General features: G+C 45.2%; 1 protein-coding gene across 1 annotated transcript in view; it reads left to right on the forward strand.

Annotated features, from left to right (window-relative positions):
* Positions 1-22,062: 22,062 nt before the first annotated feature.
* SLC43A1 (solute carrier family 43 member 1) overlaps positions 22,063-27,237 on the forward strand; it is a 639,315-nt gene continuing 634,140 nt past the window's right edge. Inside the window, exon 1 of the mRNA XM_073596982.1 lies at positions 22,063-22,164. The gene's annotated coding sequence lies outside the window, so the exon portion shown is untranslated. The remainder of the gene's footprint in view (positions 22,165-27,237) is intronic.

A 27,237-nucleotide genomic window follows, 5' to 3' on the forward strand; every position in this document is an offset into this window, starting at 1 on the left:
AAACCACTTCTATATATAAAAATCCAAATATTGTATACCAAGTGAAAGAGGGAATACCTCCCAATGTAAGATGTAAGAGTACTATACTTATCATAGTACTTGTATAAAAAATTAAAGTGCACATATATATATACAGTGATCCTCAAGCTAGATATATAAGTGAAAATAAAATCACTCCTCGGATCCGGCTCGCTCCTACCGCCGCCAACACCGCCCCAACATCTCCCCACACTACCCACAATTTTTACCTGCGAGGCAGGCCTCCCCTTCTTGGCAGCGCAATATGTGTCACACATTTCCTTTCCATTTCTCTTCCTTTCCTCCTTCCCCCTTCAAGTGTATCCTCTACACCTGGGCTATTAGCTCTCACCTGGAAACCCCAGACCCTCCTCCACAAGGTGGAACCACGGTGCCCATGTCATGGATTCTCAGGACTGTCACATAGCTAACACCTGCCATTGCAAACTAATGAAATAACAAAAGGTAACGCCCCACTAGGAACATAAAAAAATAAAAATTGGGGCTCTCCTAGTACAGGGGGCACCTGATGTAAAGTCAGCGATCTCCTCCGAGGCAGGCCCACATCATAGTGTGCAGTTGCATCCATGTTATAATATTCAGCATCTCTAGGCCTTAAGAAACCTGAGGGAAACAATACTACTACCCCCCCCTAAACCCCTACCCCCCATGAGACACTATATATCCCTCCAGCCTGTCACAATCTTATGATCTATAAAACCCCCAGATCCTTCCCCACTACAGATTCCCCCAGTTGTACTCCCCCTAGCATGTATGATGTTTGCATATTCTTAGCCCCCAAGTGCATAAATTTACATTTCTCAACATTAAACCTCATCTGCCACATAGTTGCCCAATTAGACAGTGCATTGAAGTCGGCTTGTAAATTGGGGACATCCTGTAAGGATGTTATTCCACTGTGACTGCATAGCTTGGTGTCATCTGCAAAGACAGAAATGTTACTTTTGATCCCAGACCCAATATCATTTATAAAGCTATTAAAAAGTAAGGTTCCCAGCACTGAACCTTGGGGTACACCACTGATAACCTTAGACCATTAGAATCTTTAACCACTACTCTCTGAATTCTGTCTTTTAGCCAATTTTCTATCCATTTATAAACTGATATTTCCAAGCCTGTAGACTTTACCTTACACATGAGCCGTGTGTGCGGAACTGTATTGAACGCTTTTGCAAAATCCAAGTATACCACGCCCACAGCCACCCCTCTGTCCAAGGTTTTATTTACCTCTTCATAAAAAGAAATCAGGTTTGTCTGACAACTTCTGTCTTTCATGAATCCATGATATCTGTTGCTTAAAATGTTTTTTTTTCCAGCAAGAACTCGTCTATGTGGTCTTTTATTAAATGCTCCAGTATCTTCCCAACTACAGAAGTTAAACTAGCAGGTCTATAGTTACTTGGTAAAGACTTTGATCCCTTTTTAAATATAGGCACCACGTTCGCCCTGCGCCAATCCAGTGGTACTATTCCCGTCATTAATGAGTCTCTAAAAATTAGATACAATGGCTTTGAAATTACATAGCTCAATTCTTTTAGGATCTGTGGGTGGATGCCATCAGGTCCAGGTGCTTTATCCACCTTTATTCTGTCTAAATATTTCTGGACCATATCACTTTTGAGCCATTGTGGATCATTCGGGGCTGTGTCAATACCACCCCCATTATGGACATGAGCTCCCCCATGCTCTTTTGTATACACACAGCTGAAGAAAGTATTTAATAAATTAGCCTTCTCTTTGTCCCCATTCACCCACTCTAGATTATTTTGTAAAGGGCCTACATGCCTGACCTTTTTACTATTAATATATTTGAAGAATTTTTTGGGGTTTGTCCTACTATCTTTTGCAATCTGTCGTTCGTTTTGGAATTTTTGCATCCTTGATTTCCTTTTTACATATTCTGTTAAATTCTTTTGTAACATTTAAACTACACTAGTGTTCCTTCATTTTTATATTTTTTAAAAGTTCTTTTCTTATTGTTTATATCTTTTTTAACTTTGACCATGAGCCACAGGTTTTATTTTTAGCCTTTTAAACTTATTGCCCATGGGAATATACTTTGCAGTGAGGTCCCAAACAGTCTTTTTGAAGAATTCCCATTTCTGTTATGTGTTTATCAATGCCAATATTCCCTCCCAGTCTAAATCCTGGAGAGCAGCCCTCATCCTTGGAAAATTTGCTCTCTTGATGTTAAGTGTTTTTATCTTTCCCGTATGTATTTCTTGTTTACAGCTAACATCAAATGAAACCATGTTATGATCACTGCTACCCAGGTGTTCCTTTATCTGACCGAGATAAAAGAGAAACAGGGGCGCACCAGCCTTGTGCATTAACTTTTAAAATGTTTATTGAATAAAAAATGGTAAAAAGAAACAACTCACAAGCAATTGGTAGAGGAGGCACAACGTGAAAGTGCACCGACACACAGCATGCGACTTAGGATGAGCGATGCCTTCCAAAGATCGTGGAGGAACGCACAGGCATCACAATCAGCTAACGCATTTCGAAGGGAACGTCCCTTCTTCATCAGAGCTATGCAGTGAACTCTCCTTCAGCAGTCCCTATTTATAAGTGCCTGAGTGTCAAGGAAACAAGGATGGGATATGGGGCTCCTCCCCCTCAAAAGATCCCTCCCTCTTTTGCCCTCCAATCATATGGGCAAAACTCCAAATAATATACAGAGAATAGTTTGTATATATATGAAGACAAATATAATAGATAAAATAGAAGTATAATAGAGGCAAGCTGAGCCATTGGTAATGGATCACGGCGTGCTGTCCGGTAGCAACAGCGTGGCAATGCCGAAGTGGAACGCACGCCGATGTGTTTGCGTTCCAAGCTGGAGGAAGGGGGCGGGATCCACACTGCCCCTTCTGCATCTCACATAGCCCGCTGACAACAAGAGCAGCGAAAGACAGCCTGGCGGCATGCAGCTGGGGGCGGGACCAGAATGTTAAAGGCCGTCCACTCACTAGAGCCATCCTAAGGTCAGTCCAAGCTAGCAGCTGCCCCACAAGCAGCGGCCCACACGGACAAGAGTGCCAAGTGGCCCCCAACAGGAGACCAAAGGGCCCCTAGAAAATGATAATGTATATGCCAAGTGGTAAAATATTAATAATGATGATGGTAATAGTGATGTAAATACTATTAGATAATAAAATTGAATCAAATAAATGGCTGAGATAGTAGTAGATACATATTAAATAATGAAATAAAAATGGTGAAATTAATAGTAATGTATATAATATAATAATAAAGATAATAATGATTATGGTACTATTAAACAGATAAAACAATAGTGATATGATATCATATCAATCATCTGACCGCCAGCGCAAAAAACACGCGCCACACCTACAACTCTGCACACGCATATAAGTGCCCACAGACTAGCACGCCACGACTCAACAACAGGTCAGCAATTGGGCTAAGGGGAAATACATCTCGACATTCTATGATGTGGTCTTTGAATCCTTTAGAATGAGATTTTGCCATGCTAACACCAAAGGGAACAAGTTCGAAAAACATCTTGACCCGCTGTCACTAGCCTTAGGCAGAATCAGGACGTCATCATTTGGAAAGCTGATAAAGGTGGTAGTTTAGTCATTCAAAATAGAGATGATTATATTGCTGAGGCTATGAGGCTATTGGGGGATACAGGTACCTACATCAAATTGAAAGGTGACCCTGTTATAGAATATACGAAAGATCTGAAATCACTTTTAGATCAAGCTTTATTGGATGTGGTCCTCACCAAAAATGAATATCACTTTCTCTATAACAGACATGCCCTGACCCCACATTTTTACCACATTCCTAAGGTGCACAAAAGCGAGGTTGATCCCCCTGGTAGACCCATCATTGCAGGCATCGACAGTATCACTAGCAATGTAGGATGCTACATTGATCATTTTCTACAGGGAATAGTCACGAATCTTCCATCTTTCGTTAGGGATTCGAGCCATATGTTGGAAATTTTATTGCATTATGTATGGCAACCTAGATACAAATGGCTTTCCTTAGATGTAGCCTCGCTCTATACATCGATTGATTACATCTATGGCCTAAGAGCAGTAAATAATTATTTATCCAAAGAAGGTGCACTTAACTCTGTGCAGGCAAAGTTTGTACTTGATTGTGTTGAATTCTCTCTCAAACATAACCACTTCTCTTTTCTTGGAGAGCATTATTTGCAGATTAAGGGTACTGCGATGGGGGCCAGGTTCGCCCCTAGCTATGCCAACATTTTTATGGGTTATTGGGAGGAGTTGTTCATCTGGAACAATAACCCCTTTGGGGCAAACCTGGTCCTCTTTGCCAGATATATCGATGATATCCTTATCATTTGGGATGGATCCGATCAGGAACTATGTCTATTCCTTTAGCACTGTAGAGACAATCCTTTTGGGATTGAGTTTACTCATGTCATCAGTAGTGACAGCCTTGTTTTCCTAGATCTGTAGCTCAGGAATGGCCCTGATGGCAGTATCATCTCCAAAACACACTTTAAACCCAGCAGTGTTAACTCCTTTTTACATGCTGAGAGCAATCATCATCCTAGATGGATAAGGAATGCCCCATATGGACAGTTCTGCCGTCTAAAGCGCACCTGCACAATGAAAAGTGACTATATAGAACAGAGCAAGATCCTCCGGAACAAATTCATTGACAAGAGTTATGATTCCACCTTAATTGATACTGCCTGTAATAAATATGCTCATCTATATGATGAGCCCCTGGTACATGATTCACGGTCTACCTCTGCCAGTGATCAGGACATTATACAAACCCAGTTCTCCACTCAATATACCAAGAAAGCCTTTGAAATACAAAGCATTTTACCGAAGAACTGGAGTATCCTCAAACACGATCCGATTTTAAGTAAGCACCTTCCTGACAGACCCAATATAGTCTATAGAAAACCACGAGATTTAGAAAGCTTGATAGCTCCCAGCATGGTGAAGAAACCCCTGAATAAGTCCACTAATGCCTGGTCGACTATTTTTGATCAGAAAGGTAGCTACAAGTATAGTGTTAGGAACTGTGGCACTTGTCAATACATGTGGCACAGAAAAAAGTCTGTCACTGGTAGTGATGGTAGAGTTCACCATCTGAAGCAGTTCATTAACTGTGGGACGGACCACGTGGTTTATGGCATCATTTGTCCGTTTGGGCGCCTTTATGTTGGCCGCACCTCTCGCCCCATGAGAGTGCGCATTGGCGAGCACAAATGTGATATTACCAACACACGAGTCAAATACCCTGTCCCTCGGCACTTTCATGATGTACACCACGGAGATCCATCTGGTATGAAAGTGTTTGGGATTGAGTCCATCAGGGGTGATCTCGATAGAGGTAGAAGACACCAAAGGCTCTGCAAACGCGAGGCCTATTGGATCTTCACATTAGGTAGCATGACCCCCGGGGGGTTGAATGAGGATCCTGAGGTTCACAAAATTGTCTGACCGTATAGAGTCCATTGGTTACTCTCCTGCCTTCCCCACTCTCTTTTTTCCCCTTTTCTGTCCATCTCTGCCCCCCTCTTCATGGGGATAGGCCGTGTGTTTATATACAATCTTCAATATACAGCAACGGGTTCAGTGTATTATCTATTTTATTTAATTTGATGTAGCCTTTATTCAATTTTAGATAATAGTTGATTATTAATAATTATTATCAATTATTGTTTATTAATATTGTAGTTGTGACACCATCCATGACATGATTGCATTTGTAAAATACATGTATCGTTTTGTTGTTGATTTTGTAGTCACTTTCACAACCATTTATTGCACACAGCGACTGGAGAGGGAGTACTTACTTTTATTATACTATTAGTTGTTTTATTACAATGGGATTTATGTATGCCTAGTACTTTGTAATTACCAGTTTTCAGACATTGCTTCTCCAGTCGCAGTATGTTGCCGCATGTGCATATTTCCTTCAGCATGATCTTTATTTTATTGCAATTCCAATTGGGTTGGTTTCTGTTTACACAGTCCTCATAATTGCTGACCTGTTGTTGAGTCGTGGCGTGCTAGTCTGTGGGCACTTATATGCGTGTGCAGAGTTTTAGGTGTGGCGCATGTTTTTTTGCGCTGGCGGTCAGATGATTGATATGATATCATATCACTATTGTTTTATCTCTTTAATAGTATCATCATCATTATCATCTTTATTATTATATTATATACATTACTATTAGTATTAATTCACCATTTTTATTTCATTATTTAATATGTATTTACTACTATCTCAGCCATTTATTTAATTCAATTTTATTATCTAATAGTATTTACATCACTATTAGCATCATCATTATTAATATTTTACCACTTGGCATATACATTATCTTTTTCTAGGGGCCATTTGGTCTCCTGCTGGGGGCCACTTGGCACTCTTGTCCATGTGGGCCGATGCTTGTGGGGCAGCTGCTAGCTTGGACTGACATTAGGATGGCTCTAGTGAGTGGACGGCCTTTAACATTCTGGTCCCGCCCCCAGCTGCATGCCGCCGGGCTGTCTTTCGCCGGTCTTGTTGTCAGCGGGCTTTGTGAGATGCAGAAGGGGCGATGTGGATCCCGCCCCCTTCCTCCAGCTTGGAACGCAAACACATCGACGTGCGTTCTACTTCGGCATTGCCACGCTGTTGCTACCGGCCTGCTGTGCACTCGATGCGGAGGCGCTCCACATACACTGACCCCCTGAGATAATATTGTAGGTATTTATATATATTTTTATATATTTTTATATTCTTATACTCTTTTATATTCTTTGATGCGACTGGTGGTTTTTGGAGTGGGGGGTTCCCCACCCACCATGGTTACTACTGCTCACTACGGTTCGTATCTGGTATGTTTGATACACTTCATGCTAGTGTCATCTCTGCATTCTGTGTGCACAGCATGCCACGATCCATTAACAATGGCTCAGCTTGCCTCTATTATACTTCTATTTTATCTATTATATTTGTCTTCATATATATATATAAACTATTCTCTGTATATTGGAGTTTTGCCCGTATGATTGGAGGGCAAAAGAGGGAGGGATCTTTTGAGGGGGAGGAGCCCCATATCCCATCCTTGTTTCCTTGACACTCAGGCACTTATAAATAGGGACTGCTGAAGGAGAGTTCACTGCATAGCTCTGATGAAGAAGGGACGTTCCCTTCGAAATGTGTTAGCTGATTGTGATGCCTGTGCGTTCCTCCACGATCTTTGAAAGGTATCGCTCATCCTAAGTCGCATGCTGTGTGACGGTGCACTTTCACGTTGTACCTCCTCTACCAATTGCTTGTGAGTTGTTTCTTTTTACCATTTTTTATTCAATAAACATTTTAAAAGATAATGCACAAGGCTGGTGCGCCCCTGTTTCTCTTTTATCTCGGTCTCTATTAGGATCCCCCATCCTTGAGGGCAGCAAGGCCTGTGTTTGATGTACCATTCATATGGTGATCCACTTGTGCACAGGAGTCGTTTTTTCTTTTGTTCCTTTATCTGAACATTAGTAATAAGCTCTGCATGGTTTGAGATTACTAGGTCCAACAGAGCTTCATTCCTAGTTGGGGCCTCAATAAACTGGACCATAAAATTGTCCTGTAATAGGTTTATAAATTTGTGCCCTTTAACTATCCCAGCAGTGCCATTACTCCAGTCAATTTCTGGGTAGTTAAAATCCCTCATTATTATCACCGTCCCAGCCCTTGTAGCCCTTTCCATCTGTGCAAGGAGCTGAGTCTCCACCTCCTCGTTAACATTGAGTGGTCTATAACAAACTCCAATGATTAACTTTGAACTACGCACATCTATATACAGTTCCACCCATAATGCTTCAGACTCATCACACTCTCCATCAACCAGGTCCTCTTTCACACTTGCTTTGAGATCACTTCTCACATAGAGACAGACACCTTTCCTTTTTACCCTGTCTCTCCGAAAGAGTGCATAGCCAGGAATATTAATAGCCCAGTCATGTGAGGAAGCCAAGTTTCAGCAATACCGATTACATCATAGCTCTCCTCATGCACCAGAGCTTCCAACTCACCTATTTTGCTTGGCAGACTTCTGGCATTGGTGAACAAACACTTTAATGCATTATTACATTTTGCTCTGGTGTTTTTCATATCATTTTTAGTAGTACAAATGGCACTATAGTTTCCAATGGCTGTTTGCAACATGGGAACTTTCTTGTCACCTGCCATAACCCTCCCCCCATCTATCCCCATTCTACCCTCCATTAATGTCTGACCCCTAACTGACCTGTCTGCCTGATGTAATTCTAGTTCATCCTCCCCCCTCAATCCTAGTTTAAATACTCCTCCAGCCTTCCCATAAACCTCTCCCCCAGCACAGCAGACCCCCTTCCATTCAAGTGCAAACTGTCTTTAGCATATAGGTTTCACCCCAATGAAAAGTCAGCACAGTGCTCTAAAAACCCTTAGCCATGCATTCAGCTCTCTAATCACCCCCTGCCTTTCCTGTGTTGCGCATGGCACAGGCAATATTTCAGAGAATATCACCTTGGAGGTCCTTCCCTTCAACTTGCAGCCTAGTTCTTTAAATTGATTCTTAAGGAGCCTCCACCTTCCATGTATACTGTCATTGGTTCCAACGTGGACCAAGACAGCTGGGTCATGCCCAGCCCCTCCCAGTAATTTATCCACCTGGTCCACCACATGCCGAACCCTAGCACCAGGGAGACAGCAAACCCTTCGGTTGAAGTGATCCTGGTGACAAATTATTCCATCAGTCCTTCTGTCATGGTTATGCAATAGAGTTTTGTTTCTCAGCTTACCTGTCTCCATGTGTTCATCTCTAAAGACCAGCTGTCTCTCACCTGACTGCTTTTATTAACTCTCCTCTAGCATGGCTCCACCCCAGCTCCATCAGAGAACTCTATATTAACCTCTGCACAGCAGGCCAGCCCTGCTGATCAACCTTTGTGTGTTTTGGCTACCTGTTCCTGCCTGCCGTGTGCCCTACGTTTGTTTCTGTTACCGACCTTGGCCTGTTCTCTACAATTCCTGTCTGCTCGTGACCTTGACCTTTGGCGTGTCCCTGACTATCCCTGTTTGCCTGTGACCCTGAACCTTGGCGTGTACTCTGTTGTCCTTGTCTGCTTGTGGCCCTGACCTTGGCTTATTCCTTTACTATCCCTATCCTCCTGTTGCCTACTGTGGGTGTGAGCTAGGGGACCCTGGGGGTCGCGACCTGGAGCCAGTTGCAGCCCATTTCATCCTCACCACTAGAGGCTCTGGTGAACACCTGCTGGCTCTTAGACTCCGCGCCCCAGGGAATCCTATGCTCTAACCCCGGTGGGATCCGTGTTGGTGTTCCAGCGCCCCTGCCTTCCTTACACCCGGACTCCCATCGGCAGCAGTCAGCCGTAGGGTCCACTGCCTTGCGGTGCACTCCTGATCCCAACGGTGTGCATCTGTCACCTAGCCTCAAGGTGACCTGACAGTTTAATCAACCATGGACCCGGCTGACATTCCCCTTCTTGCAGCCGATCCATTGCAGGGCATAGTTCGCAGACTCGAGACCCAGGAATCTAATCAGACTCAGGTGATGCGATTCCTCAAGGATCTGGCTTCCCGCTTCGAGCAGCTCTAGGCCTCCATGGGAAACCCAAACCTGCAGCCTCAAGTACAATCAGCAGCTGCACCTATCGCACCAGTCACAGCCACACATTCATATTTACTGCCAGCTCCGTCCCGTTTCTCTGGGGACTCCAAGGCCTGCAGGGGCTTCCTCAGCCAGTGCACCATTCATTTTGAGCTTCAGCCTCAAAACTTTCTGTCTGATCGGGCTAAGGTAGACTATATCATTTCCCTCCTCTATGGTGAAGCTTTAGCTTGGGCTGCCCCCCCTGTGAGAGAAGAATGACCCGGTGGTTTCCAGCCTGTCCGACTTCTTGAAGCTTTTTCATAATATCTTCGAGGAGCCAGCTCGGGTTTCTTCAGCGGCTAGTGCCCCTTTACGCCTTCGACAAGAATCTTGTTTGGTGGGACAATATGTGCTTCAGTTCCATATCCTCACAGCTAAATTGAGCTGGAACAATGAGGCCCTGGTCGCAACCTTTTTACATGGCCTCTCTGACCGAGTGAAGGACGAATTGGCAGGAAGAGCCATCCCCGCCAGTCTGGACGATGTAATTTCCTTGTGCAATCAGATTGACATTCGTTTCCAGGAGAGGTCCCTAGAAAAAAGACGCCAGCACCCCCTAGGTCCTAGTCAGCCAGAACTCTTCCCCCATTGCTCTGTGGAGCATCCTCTGCCTACTGAGGAACCTATGCAGCTGGGCCGGACCAGACTAACCCTCGAAGAACATGCTAGATGCAGAACTCTGGGCCTATGTCTTTATTGTGGGGGCAAGGGTCATTTTCGTGACTCCTGCTCGCTTCGTTCGGGAAACGCTCGGGTCTAATACATTTGGAAGGTGGAGTATTGGACCCAGAAACATCACCTTCTCCTCTTCCTCTTCCGGTGTTCCTCCATGTAGGCCCTTCTCCCCAATCGGTCCTAGCATATCTGGACTCCGGGGCTGCCGGCAATTTTATGGACTGGAGAACTGCTTCTTCTATGAAGCTTACCCTTTCTCCCCTCGCTACACCACTGGTAGTCTCGGCAATTGATGGCACTGTGCTCCCAGGGGGCCCTATACGTTTCCAGACACTACCTATTAGGATGTCGGTAGGGATACTCCACCAGGAGTGGATTTCCTTCCTCATTCTACCCAAGGCCTCTACCCCCATTGTATTGGGCCTTCCTTGGCTACAGCTCCACTCTCCACATGTGGACTGGGTCTCTGGGCAGATCCTGGCTTGGGGTCCTTCGTGTTTCTCGTCCTGTCTTCTCAAGGTGGTCCCCAAGGAGAGACTTCCCATTGCTACCACCTCCCTATCTTCTGATCTTCCCGCGGCATACAGCGATTACCAGGATGTGTTCTGTAAGAAGTCTGCTGAGGTGCTTCCTCCCCACAGATCTTTTGACTGTGGCATTGACCTTGGCCCTGGAGCAACTCTGCCCAGGGGTCGTACCTACCCTCTGTCTATTCCAGAGACCCAGGCCAGGTCTGAGTATGTCGCAGAGAATCTGGAGAGAGGTTTCATCCAGAAATCCTCGTCGCCTGCAGGAGCAGGGTCCTTTTTCGTTGCTAAAAAGGATGGTACCCTCAGACCCTGCATCGACTATCGAGGGTTAAACGCAGTGACCATCAAAAACCGATACCCCTTACCTCTAATATCTGAGCTATTCGACAGGTTGAAGGGGGCTTCCATTTTCACCAAGTTGGATCTCAGAGGTGCATACAATCTCATTAGAGTACGGGAAGGGGACGAATGGAAGACTGCGTTTAACACTAGGGACAGGCATTACGAATACCTGGTTATGCCTTTTGGTTTGTGTAATGCTCCAGCTGTGTTCCAGAACTTTGTCAATGAAATCTTCAGGGATCTACTGTACCAGTTTGTTGTCATCTATCTGGATGACATTCTCATCTTTTCAGAAAATCTGCTTGCTCACAGAAACCATGTCCGCACTGTACTTCAGCGCCTTAGAGAAAATAATCTCTATGCCAAGCTGGAGAAATTTTCTTTTGAATGTCCTGAGGTCCTGTTTCTGGGATGTTTTATTTCTAGTTTGGGTCTTCGCATGGATCCCGGAAAGGTCTCGGCCATTACCAACTGTCCCCTTCTTGCTAGCCTCAAGGCCACACAGCGCTTTCTTGGCTTCACAAATTATTATAGGCAGTTCATAAGGAATTACTCTTCCATTGCCGCGCCTATTATCGCTTTAACCAAGAAGGGTGCAAATGCCAAAGACTGGCCTCCCGAGGCTGTCTCTGCATTTCACGATCTGAAACAGGCCTTTGTTTCTGGACCTCTCTTGAGGAGACCAAATCCTGGGGACCCATTTTTTATTGAAGTAGACGCTTCTTCGATGGGGGTGGGAGCTGTGCTTCTTCAGTTCTTTGAGAAGAGACATCAACCATGTGCGTTCTTCTCCAAAAAATTTTCTCGGGCAGAGAGAAATTATGCCATTGGTGATCGGGAACTTCTCACAATTAAATTGGCATTGGAAGAGTGGCGTCATCTCTTGGAGGGTTCCCCTCACTCCATTACGATCTTTACTGATCACAAGAATCTACAATACCTACAGAATGCTAAACGTCTGAACCCAGACAGGCCAGGTGGAGTCTCTTCTTTTCTCATTTTAAATTCACGATTAAGTACAAACCTGATTCCTGCAACGGTCGGGCTGATGTGCTCTTTAGGTCATTTGACACTTTGGACGAGGAGTCCACCCCTTATCCTGAGCCGATCATTCCGACCTCATGCATTGTTGCCCATTCTACCACCCTGGAATCAAAAATTCCTCCTGGCACGACCTTTGTTCCCACAGAGCTAAGATCCTTCATTGGGGATATGATTCCAAGGTGGCAGGTCATGCTGGGTTCCTCCGATCCTTCCTGCTCATCAGTCGTCTCTACTGGTGGCCTAACCTTCGCTCGGATTTTTAAAGATTACGTTAAGGCTTGTCATGTCTGTGCTCAGTCTAAATCTTCCACACAAGCCCCTGCTGGTCTTCTCATGCCCTTGCCCATTCTTAAGGAGCCCTGGTCTCACATCGCCATGGATTTTATCACTGATCTTCCACTGTCGGAGAATAATACAGCCATTTTGGTGGTAATCGATCGGTTCTCCAAGATGGCTCATTTTGTTCCTCTTCCTGGTCTCCCTTCTGCCTCTGCCTTGGTTCCCATTTTTGTACGAGAGATTTTCCGCTATCATGGGGTTCCTTCCCATGTCATTTCAGACAGGGGTGTTCAGTTAAGTCCCGTTTTTGGAGAGCCTTTTGCAAATCCCTCAACATTACCTTGGATTTTACCTCTTCTTACCATCCCCAATCCAATGGCCAGTCTGAGAGGGTTAATCAGGAGTTGGAGGTCTTTCTCCGTACCTTGGTCTCGGCTCATCACGATGATTGGGCATCACTACTCCCGTGGGCAGAGTTCTCCCAGAATAATCATGTCAACGTCCGTTCTCAGAAAACACCCTTTATCACTGTTTATGGAGGACATCCTCAACTCCCTCTTCCTATGACCTGTTCTTCCGACATTCCAGCTTTGGCTAATGTTCAGGAATCATTCAATTCCATGTGGGCTGACGTCATGATTCCCTCCAGAAAGCTGCCAACAAATTCAAGAGTTTTGCTGACCGTCGCAGGCGTAAGCCGCCTTCTCTTCAGCCAGGAGACAAAGTCTGGCTCTCCACCAGGAACATCAAACTCCGGGTTCCTTCTCTAAAATTTGCCCCAAGATTCATTGGTCCGTACACCATAACTTCTAACTGAATCCGGTTTGTTTCAAGCTCCAGATTCCCAAAGCCTCAAAATCTCTAACTCCTTCCATGTTGCCCTTCTGAAGCCTTTAGTCCTCAATAAGTTCTCTCGTCCTCTCTCTACCACAACGCTGGTCTCTGAGGATAATCAGGAGTACGAGGTTAGCCAAATTTTGGATTCCCGATTCTGTAGAGGTATTCTCCAGTACCTTGTGCATTGGAAGGGGTTTGGTCCTGAGGAGAGGTTGTGGATCAAGGCTTCTGAGGTCTTTGCACCTCGTCTGTTGAGGAAGATTCATTTGAAGTTCCCCTCTAAACCTGGTCCCAGGCGGGGAAGGGGGAGGCCTCGTAAGGGGGGGGGGTACTGTCATGGTTATGCAATAGAGTTTTGTTTCTCAGCTTACCTGTCTCCATGTGTTCATCTCTAAAGACCAGCTGTCTCTCACCTGACTGCTTTTATTAACTCTCCTCTAGCATGGCTCCACCCCAGCTCCTATCAGAGAACTCTATATTAACCTCTGTTACCGACCTTGGCGTGTTCTCTACAATTCCTGTCTGCTCGTGACCTTGACCTTTGGCGTGTCCCTGACTATCCCTGTTTGCCTGTGACCCTGAACCTTGGCGTGTACTCTGTTGTCCTTGTCTGCTTGTGGCCCTGACCTTGGCTTATTCCTTTACTATCCCTATCCTCCTGTTGCCTACTGTGGGTGTGAGCTGGGGGACCCTGGGGGTCGCGACCTGGAGCCAGTTGCAGCCCATTTCATCCTCACCACTAGAGGCTCTGGTGAACACCTGCTGGCTCTTAGACTCCGCGCCCCAGGGAATCCTATGCTCTAACCCCGGTGGGATCCGTGTTGGTGTTCCAGCGCCCCTGCCTTCCTTACACCCGGACTCCCATCCGCAGCAGTCAGCCGTAGGGTCCACTGCCTTGCAGTGCACTCCTGATCCCAACGGTGTGCATCTGTCACCTAGCCTCAAGGTGACCTGACAGTTTAATCAGCCATGGACCCGGCTGACATTCCCCTTCTTGCAGCCGATCCATTGCCGGGCATAGTTCGCAGACTCGAGACCCAGGAATCTAATCAGACTCAGGTGATGCGATTCCTTAAGGATCTGGCTTCCCGCTTCGAGCAGCTCTAGGCCTCCTTGGGAAACCCAAACCTGCAGCCTCAAGTACAATCAGCAGCTGCACCTATCGCACCAGTCGCAGCCACACATTCATATTTACTGCCAGCTCCGTCCCGTTTCTCTGGGGACTCCAAGGCCTGCAGGGGCTTCCTCAGCCAATGCACCATTCATTTTGAGCTCCAGCCTCAAAACTTTCTGTCTGATCGGGCTAAGGTAGACTATATCATTTCCCTCCTCTATGGTGAAGCTTTAGCTTGGGCTGCCCCCCTGTGGGAGAAGAATGACCCGATGGTTTCCAGCCTGTCCGACTTCTTGAAGCTTTTTCGTAATATCTTCGAGGAGCCAGCTCGGGTTTCTTCAGCGGCTAGTGCCCCTTTACGCCTTTGACAAGAATCTTGTTCGGTGGGACAATATGTGCTTCAGTTCCATATCCTCACAGCTAAATTGAGCTGGAACAATGAGGCCCTGGTCGCAACCTTTTTACATGGCCTCTCTGACCGAGTGAAGGACGAATTGGCAGGAAGAGCCATCCCCGCCAGTCTGGACGATGTAATTTCCTTGTGCAATCAGATTGACATTCGTTTCCAGGAGAGGTCCCTAGAAAAAAGACGCCAGCACCCCCTAGGTCCTAGTCAGCCAGAACTCTTCCCCCATTGCTCTGTGGAGCATCCTCTGCCTGCTGAGGAACCTATGCAGCTGGGCCGGACCAGACTAACCCCCGAAGAACGTGCTAGATGCAGAACTCTGGGCTTGTGTCTTTATTGTGGGGGCAAGGGTCATTTTCGTGACTCCTGCTCGCTTCGTTCGGGAAACGCTCGGGTCTAATACATTTGGAAGGTGAAGTATTGGACCCAGAAACATCACCTTCTCCTCTTCTTCTTCCGGTGTTCCTCCATGTAGGCCCTTCTCCCCAATCGGTCCTAGCATATCTGGACTCCGGGGCTGCCGGCAATTTTATGGACTGGAGAACTGCTTCTTCTATGAAGCTTACCTTTTCTCCCCTCGCTACACCACTGGTAGTCTCGGCAATTGATGGCACTGTGCTCCCAGGGGGCCCTATACGTTTCCAGACACTACCTATTAGGATGTCAGTAGGGATACTCCACCAGGAGTGGATTTCCTTCCTCATTCTACCCAAGGCCTCTACCCCCATTGTATTGGGCCTTCCTTGGCTACAGCTCCACTCTCCACATGTGGACTGGGTCTCTGGGCAGATCCTGGCTTGGGGTCCTTCGTGTTTCTCGTCCTGTCTTCTCAAGGTGGTCCCCAAGGAGAGACTTCCCATTGCTACCACCTCCCTATCTTCTGATCTTCCCGTGGCATACAGCAATTACCAGGATGTGTTCTGTAAGAAGTCTGCTGAGGTGCTTCCTCCCCACAGATCTTTTGACTGTGGCATTGACCTTGGCCCTGGAGCAACTCTGCCCAGGGGTCGTACCTACCCTCTGTCCATTCCAGAGACCCAGGCCAAGTCTCAGTATGTCGCAGAGAATATGGAGAGAGGTTTCATCCAGAAATCCTCGTCGCCTGCAGGAGCAGGGTTCTTTTTCGTTGCTAAAAAGGATGGTACCCTCAGACCCTGCATCGACTATCGAGGGTTAAACGCAGTGACCATCAAAAACCGATACCCCTTACCTCTAATATCTGAGCTATTCGACAGGTTGAAGGGGGCTTCCATTTTCACCAAGTTGGATCTCAGAGGTGCATACAATCTCATTAGAATACGGGAAGGGGACGAATGGAAGACTGCGTTTAACACTAGGGACAGACATTATGAATACCTGGTTATGGCTTTTGGTTTGTGTAATGCTCCAGCTGTGTTCCAGAACTTTGTCAATGAAATCTTCAGGGATCTACTGTACCAGTTTGTTGTCATCTATCTAGATGACATTCTCATCTTTTCAGAAAATCTGCTTGCTCACAGAAACCATGTCCGCACCGTACTTCAGTGCCTTAGAGAGAATAATCTCTATGCCAAGCTGGAGAAATTTTCCTTTGAATGTCCTGAGGTCCTGTTTCTGGGATGTTTTATTTCTAGTTTGGGTCTTCGCATGGATCCCGGAAAGGTCTCGGCCATTACCAACTGGCCCCTTCCTGCTAGCCTCAAGGCCACACAGCGCTTTCTTGGCTTCACAAATTATTATAGGCAGTTCATAAGGAATTACTCTTCCATTGCCGCACCTATTATCGCTTTAACCAAGAAGGGTGCAAATGCCAAAGACTGGCCTCCCGAGGCTGTCTCTGCGTTTCACGATCTGAAACAGGCCTTTGTTTCTGGACCTCTCTTGAGGAGACCAAATCCTGGGGACCCATTTTTTATTGAAGTAGACGCTTCTTCGATGGGGGTGGGAGCTGTGCTTCTTCAGTTCTTTGAGAAGAGACATCAACCATGTGCGTTCTTCTCCAAAAAATTTTCTCGGGCAGAGAGAAATTATGCCATTGGTGATCGGGAACTTCTCGCAATTAAATTGGCGTTGGAAGAGTTGCGTCATCTCTTGGAGGGTTCCCCTCACTCCATTACGATCTTTACTGATCACAAGAATCTACAATACCTACAGAATGCTAAACGTCTGAACCCCAGACAGGCCAGGTGGAGTCTCTTCATTTCTCATTTTAAATTCCCGATTAAGTACAAACCTGGTTCCTGCAACGGTCGGGCTGATGTGCTCTTTAGGTCATTTGACACTTTGGACGAGGAGTCCACCCCTTATCCTGAGCCGATCATTCCGACCTCATGCATTGTTGCCCATTCTACCACCCTGGAATCAAAAATTCCTCCTGGCAAGACCTTTGTTCCCACAGAGCTAAGATCCTTCATTGGGGACATGATTCCAAGGTGGCAGGTCATGCTGGGTTCCTCCGATCCTTCCTGCTCATCAGTCGTCTCTACTGGTGGCCTAACCTCCGCTCGGATGTTAAAGATTACGTTAAGGCTTGTCATGTCTGTGCTCAGTCTAAATCTTCCACACAAGTCCCTGCTGGTCTTCTCATGCCCTTGCCCATTCCTAAGGAGCCCTGGTCTCACATTGCCATGGATTTTATCACTGATCTTCCACTGTCGGAGAATAATACAGCCATTTTGGTGGTAATCGATCGGTTCTCCAAGATGGCTCATTTTGTTCCTCTTCCTGGTCTCCCTTCTGCCTCTGCCTTGGTTCCCATTTTTGTACGAGAGATTTTCCGCCATCATGTGGTTCCTTCCCATGTCATTTCAGACAGGGGTGTTCAGTTAAGTCCCGTTTTTGGAGAGCCTTTTGCAAATCCCTCAACATTACCTTGGATTTTACCTCTTCTTACCATCCCCAATCCAATGGCCAGTCTGAGAGGGTTAATCAGGAGTTGGAGGTCTTTCTCCGTACCTTGGTCTCGGCTCATCACGATGATTGGACATCACTACTCCCGTGGGCAGAGTTCTCCCAGAATAATCATGTCAACGTCCGTTCTCAGAAAACACCCTTTATCACTGTTTATGGAAGACATCCTCAACTCCCTCTTCCTATGACCTGTTCTTCCGACATTCCAGCTTTGGCTAATGTTCAGGAATCATTCAATTCCATGTGGGCTGACGTCATGATTCCCTCCAGAAAGCTGCCAACAAATTCAAGAGTTTTGCTGACCGTCGCAGGCGCAAGCCGCCTTCTCTTCAGCCAGGAGACAAAGTCTGGCTCTCCACCAGGAACATCAAACTCCGGGTTCCTTCTCTAAAATTTGCCCCAAGATTCATTGGTCCGTACACCATAACTTCTAACTGAATCCGGTTTGTTTCAAGCTCCAGATTCCCAAAGCCTCAAAATCTCTAACTCCTTCCATGTTGCCCTTCTGAAGCCTTTAGTCCTCAATAAGTTCTCTCGTCCTCTCTCTACCACAACGCTGGTCTCTGAGGATAATCAGGAGTACGAGGTTAGCCAAATTTTGGATTCCCGACTCTGTAGAGGTATTCTCCAGTACCTTGTGCATTGGAAGGGGTTTGGTCCTGAGGAGAGGTTGTGGATCAAGGCTTCTGAGGTCTTTGCACCTCGTCTGTTGAGGAAGATTCATTTGAAGTTCCCCTCTAAACCTGGTCCCAGGCGGGGAAGGGGGAGGCCTCGTAAGGGGGGGGGGGTACTGTCATGGTTATGCAATAGAGTTTTGTTTCTCAGCTTACCTGTCTCCATGTGTTCATCTCTAAAGACCAGCTGTCTCTCACCTGACTGCTTTTATTAACTCTCCTCTAGCATGGCTCCACCCCAGCTCCTATCAGAGAACTCTATATTAACCTCTGCATTGCAGGCCAGCCCTGCTGATCAACCTTTGTGTGTTTTGGCTTCCTGTTCCTGCCTGCCGTGTGCTCTACGTTTGTTTCTGCTACAGACCTTGGCGTGTTCTCTACTATTCTTGTCTGCTCGTGACCTTGACCTTTGGCGTGTCCCCGACTATCCCTGTTTGCCTGTGACCCTGAACCTTGGCGTGTACTCTGTTGTCCTTGTCTGCTTGTGGCCCTGACCTTGGCTTATTCCTTTACTATCCCTATCCTCCTGTTGCCTACTGTGGGTGTGAGCTGGGGGACCCTGGGGGTCGCGACCTGGAGCCAGTATATATGTGTATATGTGTGTGTGTATATATATATATATATATATATATATAGTGATCTGTCAGTACCTGGGTGAAGTTTGCTCCTCCTTATTTCTCGTCAGTGATACCTGCTGTCAGACAAACATACCCGGGGATCCTGATAGTTCTTATGAAGATGTTCTCAACTTGAAGTTCACCCTCCATCCATTGTGGTTTACACGCCACCCCTCCTTTCCTAGTGACCTCTGTAACAGACTCAACAGAGATCACATTTTTGTATATGTGTATATACACCCTTTTTATTTTGGTTTGCTTTGATGCCCTACACGGCTTTGCACTAGCACTACATTTTCACCTGCATTCTTGTCATGAATTTTAGTCATATTCGTATGTAGCTGCTTTATCATCATTATTTTTTTAATTTTTTTAAAATAGCGCAATATTTTTTTGGATTATACAGTAATTGTTCTACCTGGCGTGCTTGCTCCTGTTCTACTGCCGCCATCCTCCTTTCCACCGCCAGCACTGAAGATTCCCCCTCTGCGATCCACTCAGAAAGCTGCTGGACATCAGAGTGAACCTCTTGCAGGTCATGTCGATGCGCTTCAGTCACATGAAGGAGCAGGGCTTCAATGTCTGCCCTCATAGGGGGTGCACGGAGGGTCTCTCCGGCTGTGATCCAGGGGCAGGCGTGTATGAAACTGAGGCTTTAGGGTGACCAGAGCATGAAACAAAAGTATCCGATGCAGCCGAGGACACAGTCGACTCCGTCGGGGGTATCATCTCTACATTACCTCCACATGGTTCCACTATTCTCTTCTGCGAACTGCGAGTCTGGACGCCAGAAAAATAGTGCTTAATATCCGACCGTGTTGGAATTATGGTGGTACCTGGGTTTTCTTGCACTTAGCAGGGCACATGCCGTGTTGAACAGGTCGCTAATTCCCTGTTTTTCGTTGGAGGGAGATCGGAGCTTAGGGCAAGCAGGTCCTCACTCCGCCATGTCTAAACCATGCCCCCTCAGTGGCATTGCCTCAGCTTTTACCCAAAAGAAATGGGCAGCAAACCTGCTGGTGGAGCACTTCATGAGAGCAGTACTTAGACTACGCTCTCCCATGAGACATAGGTTCCATCAATGGGACCTGGCAGTAGTCCTCAATATTCTAGCAGACCCTCCTCGTATTCCGACAGAAGACTGTTCATTATGGGATATCACCTTTAAAAATGGCTTTCCTATTAGCCATAACTTCAGGGGGAAGAGTGTCGGAACTCCAAGAATTGGGGGCAGCAGAACCTTATTCCATGTTCTTCCCAGACAGGATTGTGCTGAGACCATTGGATCATTTTGTCCCAAAAGTGGCATCGATATTTCATCTTTCCAGTGAATGGGTGCTTCCAGCCTTCCCAGCGGAATCAGATGCTGATCTGCACGAGTTGGACATTCTAAAAGTCCTCAAAGCCTATCTCCATGCTATTTCTACATTCAGACGTTCTGACAGACTTTTTCATCATCATGAAAATTTAAAGGGAACAAGGCCTCGGCCAGAACCATCTCGGCCTGGATAGTAAAAACTATTCACCGAGCATATAGAGTGGCCGGGAAGGATCCTTCAGAGGTGGTTAGAGCTCACTCAACCAGGGCAATGTCTTCTTCTTGGGGGGCACGGGCATGATTGTCTCTGGAGACAGTCTGCAAAGAAGTTAGCTGGTCATCACATCATACGTTCTTAAAACACTACAGAGTGGATCCAGCAGCTCTTACTACAGTAGAGTTTGGGAGGAAAACCATCCAAGCTTTTATGTCTATTGTCAAAGACTAGGTTTGAAGAATTAAACCCTCCCTCTCAAAAGCTCATTATGTATCATATGTATGCTGCCATGTTGACCTCAGGAAAATGGAAAATTGTATCAAATACTTACCGTAATTTTCCTTTCCTGATGCCAATACATGGCGGCATACGAACCCTCCCTCTGATCTTTGTGCTTTATATGGAGAATGGGGGAGGTAGCTCTCAGTCAGACTTTTATAGAGCTAAACAGGTCCTGTGGGTGGATATAGGGGTGGAGCTATATCGTATGTATGCTGCCATGTATTGGCGTCAAGCAAGGAAAATTACTATAAGCATTTGACACAATTTTCAATTTTTACAGCTGCTTGTTTGGGGGAGGGGTGGTAGACTAGGAATTGCAAAACTTTGAGGTGCGCTTGCATATGAAATAGAATGTTGTTATATTGCCAGAGACTTAGACAATGTAATATTCAATAATTTTTCTACTAATCAAACTTTCTGATACCATTTCTGATTAATTTATTATTGATCTTGGTACAGCTGTAAATTGCTATTAAATTCCAAATTTTTAAGCACTAGTGTATATTTTAGCCAAGTTCTCCAGTTTGGTTGGCTCCAATCTCTTCTCTGCCATTTGCTCATTTCAACTACAAATCTGAATAAGAATTTGTAATTAAAATGTTTTAATGCTTCATTCATATGACTTCATATGACCTTTCTATCAATCAAACTTTTTTATATAATTTCTGATTAATTTATGGGTATCTTGCTATTAAATTCCAAATTTGTAAGCGTTACTGTACAATATAGCCAATTTTTCCAATCTGAGTTCCAATCTCCTCTCTGTCGTGGACCCTTGTTACATTTTGCTCATATCAGCTACAAATCTGTATGAGAATTTGTAATGAAAATGTTTTTGTTTAAACTTATTTTTTTTAATTGAAATTGGCTTTTCTTCTGCTTCTGCAGTCAGCAAGATATTTTGAATACTATCGTCTTTATATCTTTTTAACCATTTTCTGCTGTTGTTGACTGTATACAATTTTGTTTTTCTAGCTGTTCAACCTTTCAGTGCTTGTAGGTTGCTACATGTGCCTCAAGTTTGACTTTCCTTAAGGCATTATCACGTGTTCGCCTCTGTTCTGAGTCTGACCAATATGATTTTTGTATCTCCTCCCTTCCACTCTCCCACCCCCTAACCCATACCTTATAAAGTAGTGTGGATATTTCCTGTGTCTATAACCCTGCTTTCTTTCACTCAGTCTGTAGGAGACATCTGATAGTTAAAGCAGTTCACACTTAGTACAGTGTACCCAATGTAAGTACATATTTGGAGAAGCTTTTCAACTGTATATGCCAATATATATCTATCTATATATATCTATCTATATATATATAGATAGATATATATATTGGACTCTTTTAACTTTGTCTAAACTATGTTTTCTTCTTGTCTATAACACGTGGCACTGAGAAAGGAAAACTTGTTCTGCATGTTACAATGTCACAACATGTGCTCTGTCTCTCCCTGTCTCTCTGTAGCACTCTCCTTTCTCTCTCTTTCTCTCTCTCGCTCTCTCTCTTTCTGTCTCTTTCTTCCTCTCTCTCTCATCAGAATATCATCATTCCCAGCATTTATGCTGTGTAAATAGACCAGCATTTTGTTATTGCTGATGTAATAGCTTTTACTATTACACGTGTCACTGCTGTGCATATTGTGTGTGTGTATACACACTTAATGATAGCTTTATTGATTTCATTTAATTTGTTTGTTGCTTTATCTCTGTGGTGTAGATGACTAATCCCAGCTACACAGCCAAATTTTGTTTTAAACTATCAATTTAACAAACTATATTAACTTCCACGTGAGGTCTAACTGTTTTATATATTTATATATATATATATATATATATATATATATATATATATATATATATATATACAGTAATCTTAACATACCATCCTCACACATCATAGTACAGAGGGCCCTGCTCGTTAGAGATTACAATCTAAAAAATGTATTTATGTATTGAGATATTGCAGTCATGCTTTGCATAATGTATAGGGGACGATGTCATTCACCCTGCCCACAAGGCCAAATGAAGTGATTTTCTGTGCTGAAAATATCTTGCAACTGGTCCTTCAATATTCTCCTTTTTACATGAAAAATGAATAATCCTTTCAATGCAACAATACAAGACTTCACAGCTGACAATTCCAGCAAACAGCAGTGTTCGGCAGCTGCACAGATCATGAAATTATCTTGTACTTGCCTACAGAAAGTGTCTACATATGGTAGCCCCAAGAGTCATCTGAGTACATGAAAAATTAGATCAGCCACTGCACATTAGAACCCCCCTCCCCCCATAATTTTTCTTCCCAACTAAAGCTGGATATACACTATACAATTTTCTGTCGCTTTTTTTTTTTTTTTTCCTTCAGATTTACCAAAACCATTTAATATGAGGTCAAACCTTAAGACCCAATACACACCATAATACTTATGTTGTCTGCTTTTATTCAGATTTACCAAAACCATGTAGTGCAAGGGTCTGCCTGATTGCATACAAATTGAAACTCTTATGCCACGTTCACACGATCAGACTTTCCGCCAACAAAACCATGGATTTTTGTGCGAAGGTTGTTGGCTCAAACTTATCTTGCATACACACGGTCACACAAATGTTGGCCAACAATTCCGAACATGGGAACGCGGTGACGTACAAGACGTACGATGAGCCGAGAAAAAGGAAGTTCAGCAGCCAGTGCGGCTCCTTCTGCTTCATTCTGAGCATGCGTGAACTTTTGTGCGACGGACTTGTGTACACACGATCGGACTTTCCGACAACAAAGTTTTGTTGGCGGAAAATTTGAGAACCTGCTAAGAAACATTTGTTGTCGTAAAGTCCGACAGCAAATGTTTGATGGAGCATACACACGGTTGGACTTTCTGACAACAAGCTCACATCCAACATTTCCCGTCGGAAATTCCGACCGTGGGTACGCAGCATTAGGCTGGGTTCACACCATTCCCGAATCAGTTTCACAGCAGGGGTCTGGTGTGTCCGGATTCACCATTACAGGTCCAATTTCAGCCCGAATTTTGTATCTAAAAGACGCACAGGACCTGCTGCAGAGATATGTGAACCGGCTCCATAGAGAGCCAGGCAAGATCTCCCGCTATTGCAAATTGGATGCAGGGAACCCGCATCCAATTTGCAACGGTGTAAACCCAGCCTTAAGGTTTGACCTCATATTATAGGGTTTTTGGTAAATCTGAAGGAAAAATGCAAAAAATACAGAAAAGACAGAAAATTGTATAGTGTGTATCCAGCTTAAGAGTTTAAATTTGTATGCAATCAGGCAGGCCCTTGCACTACGTGGTTTTGGTAAATCTAAAGGAAATCAGACAACAAAAGTTGTATAGTGTGTATGGGGTCTAACACTATGTTTCATTAGATAGATGTTTATCTTTCCTATGAGAAGTTAGTCACATAGATTTTCCAGCATACTGAGAAAGTTCCACACATTCCTTTCTTTACTTTCTTTAACCCCTGTAATTAATGATTTTTGATAGTGATGCTTGCATCTAGCAATTATGGCATTTGTTATTAACAACCGTAAGCTTTGAAAAGCTGGTTGTAGTTATAACTCCTAGAGGCATATACTGTATATAAATCCGTGAATGTTACATTTAGCAAACCTTCACTGGTGGTGAATAATTCACTGTATATTAAGATGCTCTCACCAGGAGCATTTACAGTACCTACAGTAATTGTTTGGTGAATGTCAAAATCATTGCTTTATAAACCTACCCCACTTGTAATTTGTTTAAGTTTTTTTTTTAAGTAGGTAATATTAAACAATAAAAAAATAACAGATAATTTTTGTCTACAGCAGGGGTAGGCAACCCCTGACACTGGTGCTGCAAGCGGAACACGAATCCTCTTTTGCTGGCACTCGACTCCCTCCCCATCAGCAGAGCAGCGCAGGAAAGTGTCAGAGAGACACTAATGCATTCCAATTTCAGAGTTCCCCACGCCGCACCTACACTGATGAGGAGACTCTGTGTCCCCACACATTGTAAAAGACGGGAAACATTGTTTGGTTCTCTAACTTTGCGGTAGCTGCGATCGTCAGCTTTTGTGATTGGGAAGAGATTGGGTGCAGTCCTGCTGGGGAGGGCGGTCCCTGTTTCTAGGAGGAGGAGGACTGTCATTGGCCACTCCTAAAGCCAGTCACAGTCCTGCTAGCCCCACCCACCATCTGGAGGAAGATGACTTACTTGGTTGCCAATACCAATCTCAGAAAGAAGGGATTTCACTGCGATTGAGAAAACCACAATCAGGTTACAGTTTGTGGAATTACTGTTGAGCTTCTGTGAACTTTGTTGAAATTATTCCTAAACCTTTGTGTCACTTACTACTGAACCCATGCACTATGTGTCCCTTTAAGCCAGAGCCAGTATTCAGCGCAATGAAAATCGCATACAAATTTTCCTGTGGCGCAGAGCACCGCACTTTCTCGGCTGCAGGGGCCCAACTTATGATCCTGCACACAAGGCCCACTGCTTTTTAGAAAATGCCCCTGACCTGAGCTCATCATTGCGCATCCATTCCAGATGCTTGTATGTGACATCACATACAAGCACGCGGGCTGGATGCGAGAGGTGGAGCAGCAGAATGAGTGTGCTAGGAAAGGTAGATGTGTCTCATCTCTGCTTCCTTTCACCACTCTGCAATTCACGCATATCATAGATGAGAAGAGGGTACAGCGGTGGAGCAGATGAGCAAGAGGGTACAGTGGTGGGAAAAATGAGCAGGAGGGGTTCAAAGGTGGGACAGATGAGCAAGAGGGTACAGCGGTGGGGCAGATGTGCCGGGAGGTACAGTGGTGGAAGAGATGAGAAGGGGGTTCAGCAGTGGAACAGAAGAGCAGGGGGGTACAGTGTTGAGGCAGATGATCAGGGGGGTACAGTGTTGAGGCAGATGAGCAGGGGGGTTCAGTGTTGGGCCAGGTGAGCAGGGGGGGTCAGTGTTGGGCCAGATGAGCAGGGGGGTTCAGTGTTGGGCCAGAAAAGTAGGGGGGTAGAGCAGTGGGGCAGATGTGAAAGGTGGTCTATTGGTGGTGGGGCAGATGAGCAGGGGGTTACAGTGGTGGGGCAGATGAGCAGGGGGTTACAGTGGTGGGGCAGATGAGCAGGGGATTACAGTGGTGGGGCAGATGTGTAGGGTAGTACAGTGGTGGGGCAGATGTTCAGGGGGTTACAGTGGTGGGGCAGATGAGCAGGGGGTTACAGTGGTGGGGCAGATGTGCAGGGGGTTACAGTGGTGGGGCAGATGTGCAGGGGGTTACAGTGGTGGGGCAGATGTGCAGAGGGTTACAGTGGTGGGGCAGATGTGCAGGGGGTTACAGTGGTGGGGCAGATGAGCAGGGGGTACAGTGGTGGGGCAGATGAGCAGGGGGTACAGTGGTGGGACAGATGAGCAGGGGGGTACAGTGGTGGGGCAGATGAGCAGGGGGTACAGTGGTGGGGCAGATGAGCAGAGGGTACAGTGGTGGGGCAGATGAGCAGGGGGTACAGTGGTGGGGCAGATGAGCAGAGGGTACAGTGGTGGGGCAGATGAGCAGGGGGTACAGTGGTGGGGCAGATGAGCAGGGGGTACAGTGGTGGGACAGATGAGCAGGGGGGTACAGTGGTGAAACAGATTTGCAGGGGGGGACAGTGATCTGAAGTGTGAAGGTGCATGAATTGGGGCTGATCTGAGGCGTAAGAGTGCAGGATGTTAATTTCTCACTACTAAAGTAGTTTACAGCATTTACTTTATAAAAAATCCTTTTTCGTGATTGAGAGTGTGAAGTTTTTTTGTTATAAAATCGGCACGCTCAATTTCTTTCACTTCTTTCACTGTGCTCAAAAGGTTGCCTACCCCTGATCTACAGGAATTGCATTTTGTAATCCTGCATAAATATATGTATGCATTTTATTGTAGTAATTTGAGTAGGACGAGTCTCTGTGTTGGAAGGACTAGTGGGTGTGTGACATAGACATAGTTGGAATGTGGGGGAGTTAAAGATCCAGTTTCAGCTATATGAGGACAGTGCAGTTTTTTTAATTTTCAATTACACCACTAATTAGTGGCTCACCAGTTTTTTTTCATTCAGAAAATTCCCAGGATGCATTTATTTAACTTTAGATAATTTATGATTCTGCAGTAAATATGCAGAATCATATTTTTATTCTATACTTCATAGAACCATAAAACAAAAGTGCTTTTAGAGTGCAGTAATCATGAAAAGATATGTATCTTCTAAACCTGGCCATATTTTCACAATCTGGTGATATCTGGTATTAAAAAAAAAGAAAACACATACACAGTGAATAATTAAA

This window comes from Aquarana catesbeiana, linkage group LG08, assembly GCF_042186555.1.
Source record: "Aquarana catesbeiana isolate 2022-GZ linkage group LG08, ASM4218655v1, whole genome shotgun sequence".
NCBI classification, from domain to species: domain Eukaryota; kingdom Metazoa; phylum Chordata; class Amphibia; order Anura; family Ranidae; genus Aquarana; species Aquarana catesbeiana.